The sequence below is a fragment of the Typopeltis vanoorti genome, chromosome 7, assembly GCF_054136105.1.
Source record: "Typopeltis vanoorti isolate ZY-2024b chromosome 7, IOZ_Tvanoo_1.0, whole genome shotgun sequence".
In the NCBI taxonomy this organism is placed as follows: Eukaryota; Metazoa; Arthropoda; class Arachnida; order Uropygi; family Thelyphonidae; genus Typopeltis; species Typopeltis vanoorti.
The window spans coordinates 14,639,876-14,652,500 of record NC_143555.1 but is presented as its reverse complement, the minus strand read 5'-3'; the positions used below and the strand labels follow the sequence as shown (position 1 = coordinate 14,652,500).

General features: G+C 37.2%; 1 protein-coding gene across 3 annotated transcripts in view; it reads right to left on the bottom strand.

Moving 5' to 3' along the window:
* The window catches only part of LOC150104498 (SEC14-like protein 4), a 233,991-nt gene that overhangs the window by 80,781 nt on the left and 140,585 nt on the right, over positions 1-12,625 (bottom strand). The window contains exon 1 of one of the 3 annotated variants that reach the window (XM_090395190.1): positions 5,939-5,970. The exons of the other annotated variants lie outside the window; for them this stretch is intronic. The gene's annotated coding sequence lies outside the window, so the exon portion shown is untranslated. Of the gene's footprint in view, positions 1-5,938; positions 5,971-12,625 lie in introns of those variants that run through there. 3 annotated transcript variants of the gene reach the window in all.

The following is a 12,625-nucleotide window of genomic DNA, read 5'->3' as shown; positions in this document are numbered from 1 at the left end:
CCCATAACTCTCTCTCAATCCCTCTCCTCTACTATTGTTCCTATTCTCTCCTCTCATCCCCAAAACTCTCTCACTCCTCCTCTGATTTGCCTTGAATTCGTCTCTTGCATTTGCTTAATTTCATCTTTCACACTTCTCATCTCATTCCCCAGACATTCCACCTGCTCTTTCAGCTCGTCTATTTCTCTCTGTAAGTCAGCCATTGTTGTTTGCCATTCATCCTCCCAATTGAGACGTATTTCCTAAAACTTTAGAATCATTCAACCTTTCCATACTCCCCACTCTTATTATTTTATTTATACTTCTCTCGCCCTCTATCATACCCGTCATCTCCCGTCTCTGACTCAATGAGGTCAGTTGTGGTCATTTCTAAATCACCAAGGTCCTCCTATTGCCTGCATTTTGTGCATATACATTTTCTCCCTTCTTTCTCCTGCTACATATACAATCACTGGGACGCATACATTCCTCAAGTCCCGCATGCTATAAAATCCTGTATGATATCACACAAAATGGAGTCCTTAAATGGGGAGGGGGACTTGGCAATACACCATTTGTAATTTTAACTGCCGTCATTATTCAAAATAGTGGCGCTAATAAGTGTCAAAAAATAAACGCTATAATAAAATATAATAAAAGTATCAGGGAGCATAACTATAAGAAAAGTACAAACAATTCAAACAGAATATTTAAGTACACTAGATATAAATAAATAAATAAAATGAAATAACTAAATAATGAAAACTTACCTTTGTGTTGTCTTCATATGTTATGCATTCGATTCCGTCCCCATCTTCTTGGTAACTAAAATACCCAATATTGCAACAACAACTAACTTCAAAAAACAACCATTGATGGACACTCGTATTCCAGAAAACAACTTAGCTCTACAAAAATGTAGAAAAACAGACTATTCACTAATTAATAAACACTTTCTTCAGCACAGCTCAAAATTCCCTGCCAAGGTTGCTTGGATCAGTGCCATGGCATGTAAAACTGCAAGGCTGCATGCTGATAGTTCATGGGAAGTAGTAAAGGGGTGTTTGAGGGAGGTAATGGCTGACTGCATACCTAGAGTTTGGACAGTAAATCAGATGGGAGTTAAATGAATGAATAACACCATTGAGCCTGAGCTGCAAAAAGAGAAATAATTGTGGAGGGAATTTAAGGAGAAAGCTGACCTGCAGGCACACAAACAGTACAAAGCACAGCCCAGAAAGGTAACTAATCTGGTAAGAAAAGCAAAAGCAGAATTCTGAAAAGAAATTAGCAATGCAAGCTAAAAAGAATCCCAAACAGTTATTTCAATAAGCTGCAAATAAAAGAAAAAATGTATGCCGCAGAATGATTTTAAGGAATGCCGATAGTAGGGATGTAACTGAATCAGTCAAAATAGTAGAATTACTAAATGAACACCTTGCAAGAGTATATCATCCAGGCAGCGATATTGCAGGAATGAGGGAAACAATGGCTTATACATGAATTGAGGTGAATGAAATGGAGGTGAATAGTATATTACCGAACCTTAATGTGAATATATCTGGGGGGATTGGATGGTATAACAGCTCGAGTCTTACGTTAACCGCCAAAGGGAATTGTCAGTTCCCTTGACCATATTGTTTAATTTAAGTCTCAGCTCTGGGTTAGTCCCAAGGGGGTGGAAAGAGGTGAAAATAGTTCCATTTTCACCTCTATAAGACTGCTGTTGCAAATTACCAACCGATCAGCATATCAGGAGTCATTGTAAAGGTATTGAAGAAATTAGTTAAGAGTAAAATACAGGAATGGATAGATGGAAATGGGATACTCTATTTGGCGCAGCATGATTTTGTGAAGGGTAGTTCATGCCTCAGTAACTTGCTCACATTTTATAATACAGTGACGCCTGAATTGGATAAGGGTAATTGGTTTACAGTGATACTGCTGGACTTTGCAAAGGCCTTTGACAGGATACCACATGGAATTCTAATCTGCAAACTGCAGCACATGTGGAATGGATATAGGGTTAGTGAGATGGATAGGAGGGTGGTTGATGGAGAGATAGCAGAGAGTAGTTTATTCAGGAGTAGAATCCAAAAGAAGGTCGGTGACTAGTGGTGTTCCACAGGGTTCTGTTCTTGGACCATTGCTATTTAATTTGTTCATTAATGATATAGGAAAGGATCTGAGAGGAACTGCTCATTTATTTGTCGATGATGCAAAGTTGGGTATAAGCAATAGTGAATGCACATGGTGTCAAAATTTTGTAGGATGATTTGGATAGATTGCCAGACTGGGCTAAGGAGAATGGATGACATTTTAATGTAGCAAAGTGTAAGGTTATGCATTTTGGGGTGAAAAGATTAGCAGCAGTAGTACCACATTAGTGGAACTGTACTCCAGGAAATTGATGGAGCCAGAGATTTCAGAGTGTTGGTGGATAGGGAGGGAGGTGAAGTTTAGGGGGCACATAGCAGAAGTGGCTAAATCAGCTCATCATATCACTTAGTTACTGAAGAATACCTTGATGAGCAGAGACAAGCAGGTTATTGTTCCTCTTTATCAAGCCTTGATAAGACAACGATCTTGCCTACTGTACCCAGATCTGGGCACCAGGGTTTCTTCTTGATGGGTAGGAAGTAGAGAGGATCCAGAGGCAAGGGACCAAGATTGTAGCTGGTCTATGGGATGACCCTTATGAGAACATGTTGAAGATCTGTGGGTTACAGAAATTGGTTGATAGGTGAAAAAGGGATGATATCATTGAGACATTCAAATTACTGAGGGAGTTTTACAAGATTAATTCAGAGGAAATATATCAGAACAGGTTTGGTGATTAGAGAACCAGGGGGCCATCCATGGAAACTGAGCAAGTGTGTAGTTAGCAATTGTGTTAGAACTAGGTTTTTTTACTTGGAGAGTGGTGAACGAGTGGAATAAACTGCCAGAGTCTGTCATGACTGTGAATGCTTTCAAAGCAAAGTATGATAGATACTGCACGAATGCTGAATAGTTCTTGACATGATGTTTAGGGCCTCAATCAAACAATCTAAGGACTCCTTGGAGTTGCCCGTAATAATAATAATCTTTCCTCTCCCATTCTGTTTAAGTGGCCATACCACCTGAGATTAGCTCTGCTAACACATTCCTGGATGCTAACATCAAGTTCTTTACTAATATCCTCATTTTTAATAAGATATTGCCATTGATGCCATCTTTTTCCAAGCTTTAGTTCTTGTTTTCAAACTCTTCAATTTTTTCTTGAATAATGTTTGTATATTTTAGTCTACAGTTCACATCTGAGAGCTCATCAACTTTTATTAACTTTAAAACTTTCTTACATGTTCTTCTTTTCAATATGAAATTTAATTTTATCCTGCTCAAGACTAAATGGTGATCACTTCCAGTTTCAAATTCTCTGTACACTCTGGTGTCCTGCACCAGGGAGAAAACATCACTATCAACAATAACATTTTTCGTATTCCTTGCCTCTTCTCTTCATGTCAATTTGTTCACATTTTTATGTTGGAACATTGTGTTAGTAATAACCAGTCCATGTCCTGAGCAGAAATGCAACAGGTATTTGCCATTATTATTAGCTTTGCTCTTTTCTCCAAGTTTTCCCAAAATATTTATGTATGTCTGACAATCACTTCCTACTCTGCTATTTAGCTCCCCAACAAGGACCAACTTTTCAGTTTTTATTGTCTCTCTAAAGCCTCAAAAAATTCCTCCACTTCTATCTTAACAGAACCTTCTATGGGAACCATAGGCACAAATAAGTTTCATTGTTTAGTTCTCCATTCTTATCCCCACATCACTCTACTTGATATGGCCTGCCATTCAAGAAGATTAGCCTTGTATTTAGTGTTGAACACTATGGCTACTCCTTCTTTTCCTTGATTGTCATTGCCTGAATATAACATTCTGTATTTTTTTCACTCAGAAAGATCTTGCCAGTTTTTGTCTTTTTTGTTTCAGTCACCCTATTATGTCGAACTGGTACTTATCGAATTCCTTGGCTAGCTCCATTTCTTTGCCATTCAGGCTTCTTATATTGATAGTACCAATCTTTCACTCGGGTGATGTTGATTTTGGGTGTGTTTTAGAATATGTTCCAGTAGCTGACTTTTCGCTGTTCGTCTTGGTTTCCTGGTGAAAACAATGGGAGCCTTGTTTAACAAGGCAACGTCCCAGCCATCATGAAATTCTGTCATATTGTACCATCATTTTATATTTTAGTTTAGGCCAATAAGAATACAATTTGATCAGCTAATCCCAGATTTCAAGCCCATCCTCATTCGATGAGTGTTCAGGTAGATTCTTAACAAGGTTCTCCATGAGTAGGTGAGGATTGGACATTGGGTGAGAAGCACAGGTCGGTTCTCCACATTCCTTTAAAGGCTATGTGGAGATCTCCTCTCAGTTATACAGCCTTGACCCTTAAGCACTCATTTTGTCAATCAACTATTTTATATATATTATTATCATTAATTATCATGAATATATTATTATTAATATATATATATTATCATTAATATGTCATTAGAAAATTATCAGATGATGAAAATTATCATTAGATATATCATCAGAAAATGATCATTAATATATAAAACAACTATGCCTCTTGATTCAGATATGCTTCTAGATTTGCTATCATTAAAACTGTTGAAAGGTGAAATCAAAATTTATCAATGAGGGAAAGTCTTTGCACTGCGTAAGGAGGTAAAAAAAAGTTTTTCTCTGCTTTTCCTGCACAATCCATCAATGGAATCCATGGTTCTCCATGGATTCCATTGATTTCAAGAAGGACAAACCCATTTCTGTGCATGCATACAAGGACACTATGATAGGAATCTACAAGTGCAATCAGTAGCTATCATTTTACTCTGTAATGAGGAAACAACATAAAAAAAAAATAATACAAAAAAAATTGTTTGAACATATATTAGATTTTATTATTTGGGACAGTTTCCTCCTGTACAAGAAACCATATAAGTCTACCAAGGCATGTCTAGATTACAGAGTAGAAACCACAAAAGCATTGCTATAAGTTCATGGTCCTTCTTCAGCAAGCAAGCTAACAGACAATCCTTCCAGACTTTTGTAGTTTAGTGTTGCTAACTCTAACCATTTCTCAGAAACTTTATCACCAAAAAAAAAAAAAAAAAAACTGCCCACAAATGTCATGCCTGATTTAAAAAAAATCAGAAAGGTCTCAGTAATCTGGTGTCCTGAATGTAAAACTGCTTTGTGTATTAAGCCTTGTTTTTAGAGTATTCCATACTGTTCAAGATATATAAATTTTTAACAGTATGAAAACAAAAATATTCCCTTTCAGGGCCATCAAAACATTCCTTAAAGATTCCAGATTACAAATATTGATATAATGATGACTTGAGTGCTTTGATTCCAGTTCCTCTTGAAGAGGAATTTGTTTAAGTTGTTCGGTTATTTTTATTTTAACAAAGAATAACACAGTCCAACACAATTTTTGCTGACTTTTATATGAAACTTGTTTTTTACTAATTTGGGTGCCCTGATTTCAAATATCAAATATCATTTTTCTCTATCACAGGTTTTTCCTCTATGGCATTTTCTTTTTGTTAATTTGTAAGTTTTTGATATTTTTAAGGAGGCAGTACTATTTAGAGGATCAAAAAAATCGATTTTTTTAATATTTTTTTAATATGTACTTTTACAAATCTGTTCCTAACTTTTTATCAAGAAATTCGAAAAATTCCTGAAGATATAGCCTATTATTCAAAGCGGTGCACAGATCAGAATCGGAGCGCTCACCGCTCTCGCTTGTTAGTAAACGAATAAATGCATAAGAACCTGCAATGGCACATACTGGCGCTTTGAATGCGAGAGAGGCCAATAATTAGATACATAACTACTTAACAATATTCATTAAAAATTACAAGAATATTTATAATAAAATAACAATTTTACTTACATGTGAGTTTCAGGGAATAAATTTTTGTTTGTAGCAATTTCTGCTGTGTGTTCTGTTTTGGCAATCCCTTTGAATACTCCAACAGTAGTCGGCTATCATGTGAGAATCCCATCTTCCTTAGTACCGATCTTCCATAGTTTTTAAGTATTGATGAAATCTTTCGCCTTGTTCATCGCTTACAGCACCCAAATTCTCAGGAAATCTATCAAGATAATTGTATAGGAAATGAAGCTTTATGCTCATGTTGCAACCTACGCGCTGGAAATTTTCAAGCATTGTTTCCACTAGATCTTTGTAATTGCACGCTTTTTTGTTTCCAAGAAAATTATTTGCAACCATCGTAAATGAAGTCCAGGCCTCTTTCTCAATTTCGTTCATAGAGTTGATGAAATTTGGGTCTCACATTAAAGTTCTAATTTGCGGTCCATCAAATACACCGGCTTTAATTTTTTCATAATTAAGTCGTGGAAATTTTTCACATATGTATTGGAAACAGTCACCTTGTAAATCTAAAGCTTTAACATACTGCTTCATAAGACCTAGTTTGATGGGTAGAGGTGGAAAAATGATTTTTTCTCTGTTGATTAAAGGTTGATTTATAACATTCTGTCGTTTGTCCAACATTTAAGGATATTCTAAGAGGCCAATGTTTCTGACTCCAGTGTTGGTTTCTAGCTCGACTATCCCAGAAGCATAGGAAATACGGAAACTTTGTATATCCTCTTTGAAAGCCAAGTAAAAAGTTCATCATTTTAAGATCCACACAGATGATCCAGTTATGGTCTGTATATTTTAATAACTTCAGAACCTTTTTAATGTCCTCATATGTTTCCTTTAAGTGGACTGAATAGCCAATAGGAATTGAGCCATATACATTCCCACTGTGTGGTAAGACACACTTGAGACTTCTGCTTGAACTGTCGATAAATAAATGCCACTCATTTGGATGATATTGTACAACACTCATTTCAGTTAGTAAACCTGACACATTGTTACAGTACACAAACCCACACTCGTGTTTAAAATATTGTACAAGATTACTTTCCCTGCTACGATAAAAAGTTATTTTCGTATCTTGCTCCAGTAAGTTTTTTCATTTAATCTTGAAGCTAACAATTCCGATGATTCCTTTGATAGGCCCAAATCTCTTACTAAGTCATTCAATTCCGCTTGAGTAAAATGTTGCTGTCCAGAACTAGAAATTAAATTTTCATTGTCTAAATCAACATCCGGGTCTTGCTCCTCAAGAACATCTGGCATATCCCGATCATGCTCGTTCTCAAGTAAAGGAAGTCCTTTATAAATTGGCACAGCTATTTCATTGGAATGAGCAACTGGCTGAATTGCTGAGTCGAGATTTGGATACACAATTTTTTCTTATTCTTCTTATTATAACCAGAAGTCTGAACTAAACAAAAATAGCAATCATCTACGTGATTTTTCAGTTCACGCCAAATCACTGGAATGCCAAAGGCTAATTTTTGGTGTTTTCCCTTGCTCCACTGTCGTAAATTTTCTACACAACTTACACACTTTATTTGGAGCCCATGACTTGTCCTTATCTGCAATTTTTACGTCAAAGTATGCAAAGTACACTTTCTTAACGAAATCAGTGATATTTGTCCTTTGACTGGGAACAGTAAAGCTGCCACAAATATAGCAGAAGCAATCTACACTATCAAAGAAGCAGCCACAGTCATCCATTCTACTGTCAACCTTAACAGAAATCAAGGCCTAATACTCCCAGAGATATGGAAAACCCTAATCAGAACTTTAAAAATGGAAGAAATGAACTTTAATACAAACTACAGAAAGTTCCTTAGCAACAGCTAGCTAACCTTGTACACGCGATACGTGTTTCATTCACGTTCGATACTATTCTATTTGTAATTATTCTAGTCAGTTTTTTACAGTTAATTTTTTGTCAGTTTTGCAGTTATGCATAATTGTGAGATTGTTTAAACTTATAATTGCCCTGAAGATGCCAACAGTTAAAGTGTGGCGAAACTAGTTGGTTCAGTTTAATAAAATTGATCAACACTTGATCTGGAAACCAAATATTATTATTATACTAATTTATGATCAAGAAAATACCTTCACGAAGGATTATGAACACTATCAATGTTGAGAGATAGCATCATTGGAATGATGAGATAACAACCAAAAGCAAAAAAAAATTGAGTTTTTTGAGGACAACTTCCTCAGGCGGTATGTAACAGAGGGTACACGGGGATTGAGGGTCTTGGGTTTGATCATCTCATCAGAGGATGTTATTATAAATGAGGTGCCAAATCTCCCTCCATTTGGTGGGGGAGATCAAGAAATGATTACCTGGCTGGTTGCCATGTTAGAACTTGTGAGAGGAAAGAGTATCTGGAACTAAAGTACTGGTGATTATGCTGATCTCAGGAGACAGCTTGAAACTGTAACATGGAATGAAGAGTTGATGGAAAGGTGATCAATGCTTCTTGGGTGATATTCAAGAACTATCTAGTAGTAGCAATGTCTAAATACATTTTAGAGGTCAGAAGCTTGGTGCGAAATGGACAAATGAAGAGATTAAGCATGAAATAAAAGTAAAAAAGCATTATAGAAGCAACATAAAACAGGTAGTATCATCTTCATGAGGAATACAAAAACGAAAGATCGAACAACAGAAAGTGCAGCTATGGCAATTAAGAGTGAGGTGAAAGGGTAGATGAGATGATTGTGATGGTAGGAATGAATGACTTGAGAGGCAGTGTAAATTGGGCAGCAAGAGATATGAGATTCTTACTTGAGGTTGTACAAAAGAAAATGCAGAGAGGAAAGATAGTGTGCGTGTTGCTTAGGTATGATAGTGACGAGCTGAGAAGTAATATTGAATAACATATTCTAGCTCTGCTGAATGTGTCAGAAGAGAGGGCTGGAATATGTTGATGCTTGGAGGGCATTTGAGGACAGAAAGGAATTGTATTCGAGAAACCTCTTGCATTTGAATGAGGAAGGAGGCATCTTGAGAGATTGCTGTTCTGAACGACATGGTGTGTTAATGCAGGGAAACTAGAATGCCCAGGGTGGATGGTAGCAGGGATGGTGTTATATCCCTAATATTTTTATTGTCTGTTTACTCTTATTATTTCTTATGTATTCATTAATCTTATCTCTCTTACTTTTATACCCTTCCTATTAAACAACCTATACTTATTCCGTTCTCTACTTAATTCTATCCCTTTTTTAGATATGCAGTCATTTGGCCTCTCTATAGTTTAACCACGTGTAGGTTACTTAGTGTTTAGGGCTTTGTCCTTGTGTGGGACGTGACCATTATCACTTCTTCTGAGACAGTCCACCTGATAAGCATTGACAAATTTATATTATAACTGCGCCAGCCATTACCGAGGATAGATGGGACTCTTACCCAGGATGGCTCTCTCAGAATGAAACACAATAATTAAACTATAATATGATCTAATCTCTGTTCACTAAACTCTTACATGCAGTTGTGACCCGCTTTGTTTAATCATACATGTGGGTTCCTCCCGCTAAGTTCGTCAATATTTTTATGAGTGGCTGTTTCAATTCATATACTAAAACAGATCAGACAGGTACTAAGAAACATGTTTATTAGATAGAGAAATCACACAATTAAGCATTACTACTAATTAATCTGAATTATTCTCAAGTAACATCCTTGGTTCAATACTAATATACAAAACATATAAACAATTTAGCTCAGACCACCTCTATAAGTAACAATATAATCTCATTAACACCTATCACATTTTCTACATTCACGTGGTCATTAGCTTTATCATTTTTACACATTACTACTAATTCATTCTGAATAAACATGGCCTTGCTAAGCAGACAATTCTCAGACAAAATGGGCCTGTGCCAAGTTGTAGACAGCTCTTAAAGTTCCATAAAATGAGTCCACTTCACAATTGTTCTTAGGAGAACACACTCTTTCTTAACTGGAAAAATATAACACAAAGGTCTACTTTACCATCCCCGAATTGATACTCTATCTTTCTTCTTGCCTTGTCTGGGCATCAAGGCTTCTTCATTCTGCTTTTCGTCTGATCACCTTCTATAAACTGTACGGCCAGATTCTTGACGGGAAAGGTGATACAGCTCAGGAGCATAGCCAGAACGGACAGCATCTGCTTGGTTCTTCCATCGCACAACATCATTCAGCTATCCTAGTCTTACGAAATTACTAAACCCAATTCAACGCTGCAACAGGCAAACCAATGCCTTCCACGGCCAGCCAGGAACTTCTCCATTGGTGAGGACGAGACCTACGTCCGGTGGTCAGGAAACAGGAACCCAAAAAAAAGCCTCGAGTGTGGTTTGCTTGACTTTTTTTTTTTTTCTTGGCGTTTCTCGGCTATCACGATTCCCGCCAACGCGGTCACATGGGTTTACATCATGGTGTCCAGCTCCCTCTATCACATCACATGTTGTGCTTTTCTTTGAAAGTGCTCTAGTTTCTCTTTCCTATAACTACCTTCCTCTCTCTTTTGGTGTACGTAACACAGGACGGTTAAAGGTGACCCTTGGACTCTGGCTTATAGGCTTTGCTACTTTATAATACATGAAATGGGGTTCTTAAATAAATTTAACAGCTTTAATTAACTTCTTTATCTGACCCACATGTATTACAGGTTAGGTCTTACAATTTTCCTTTAATTTGTTATACAGTTTCTTGCACCTTCTCTAGAGTTATATACATAAATTTGCCTTTCTAGTCTATAGCCAACATGCCACATTCTCTGCCTATGTTTAACTAAAGTTGTGTCCTGAATAATTCTTGTCAAAACCTTTCTTAGTTTATTCAGGACACAACAGTGGCCTCTTGTGGGAATGGGTACTTGGGAGAAGGGGGACGACATCAGGTAATGCTGAGCCCAGTGGAGTCTAGAGGGAATAATGCTAAGTATAGAAACAGTGGCATTTTTCTACTTTATACTAATGCGAGGAGTATCTGGAATAAAGGAGAGGAATTGGTGGTGCTGAGAGCGTCAGCCTGGCCAAAGATTATTGGGATCACTGAGACGTGGTTCACAGAAGAGGATATAATAACAGGAGTATCAGTAGCAGGGTACAGCATTTTTTGGCAGGATAGGAAAATGCTGTACCCTGCTACTGATACTCCTTATGATAAGGGACGACGTATGTCCTCTAAGAGTGGAGGCTTTGGAAGGCAGTGACACTAATGATTTTGAAAGCATATGGTGTGAGGTAGAGATATGCAAGACAGGGTATTTAGTGGGGTGTTGCTACAAACCAAGGAAGAAGAATGATTGTTATGGGAGATTTTAACTACTGCAGTATAAGTTGGGAAAAGGAAGATGTATGTAGCAATAAGGGAATGGAATTTTTAGAATTCTTGAGAGACAAATGTCTTAAGCAACATGTAATACAGGGAACAAGAGCTTTGGATTTCGTCATAGCATCAGAAGAGCTGATAATACCTGAGATGACATCTCTCCCACCACTTGGAGAGAGTGACCATATGGTTTTGACTTGGAAGATGAATAGACATGTAGGAGTATCAAAGAGATGGGAATGTATGTGGAATTATAAGGCATGTGATTATGATAGTCTTAGATAGCAACTTGGGGAAGTTTCATGGAAGTAGGAATTGGAAGGCAGGATATCACTAGTGTTTGGGAAATTGTGAAGGAATATTTGTTAGAAGCAATAGTTTGCTGTATTCCACAAGTAAAGAAGAGGACACAATTTGGTGTAAAGTGGATGACAAACAATATTAAACAAGAACTGCATGTGAAAAAGAGGCTCTGGAAGAGATATAAGGAGACAGGTGAAGAGCAGATGCATGAAGAATATAAGACTCAGGCAGGAGAGTGACTAGTATGGTTAGAAAAGCAAAACTGTAATATGAGAAGAGATTGGCCCTAAGATCCAATGAAAATCCTAAGGAATTTTTTAACTACGTAGCCAGTAGTAGGAGAAATGATTGTGGAAGAATAACATTGTGGATAAAAATGGGAATAGAGTGACTGGTGCAGAGGACTTAGTGGAATTGTTCAATGAACATTTTATTAGTGTATTTCATCCTTGAGGAGTAAATTTTAATACTAGAAGGATAAGTCAGGTTCGAGGTTTAGAGGCTGGAGGAGAGTGTGTTCCAAATATTGAGTACTCTGGATGTCAGTAAAGTGGGACTGGTTGGTATTTCACCACCAGTTTTGAGAGAATGTGCTAAAGATCTGACAGATCTGCTGACCTGGCTTTTCAATGAATGGCTGGCTATAGGAAAGGTGCCCAGGGAATGGAAGGAAAATAAGATAGTGCCATTGCATAAGGGCGGTAGTAGCCTGGAAGTGTCTAATTATAGGCCAGTTTATGTGTCATCAGTAGTTGTTAAGATCTTGGAGAAATTAGTGAGGGACCATATACATACAGTTGAGCAGATGAGGATAATGTTACCTGTGAGAATCAACATCAATTTGTTAAGGGGTGCTCTTGTTTTAGTAATATGATTGCCTTTTATAATAAAGTTACAGGAGCAGTAGATGAGGGAAAGGCATATACTGCCATTTTCTTGGATTTAGTGATGGCATTTGACAGGGTGCCACATGACAAGCTGATAGTTAAGTTGCAGCACATGGGTTTGGATGTCAGGTTGGTCAACTGAATTCAGGATTGGCTGTCTGATAGGTATCAGAGAGTTGTGTA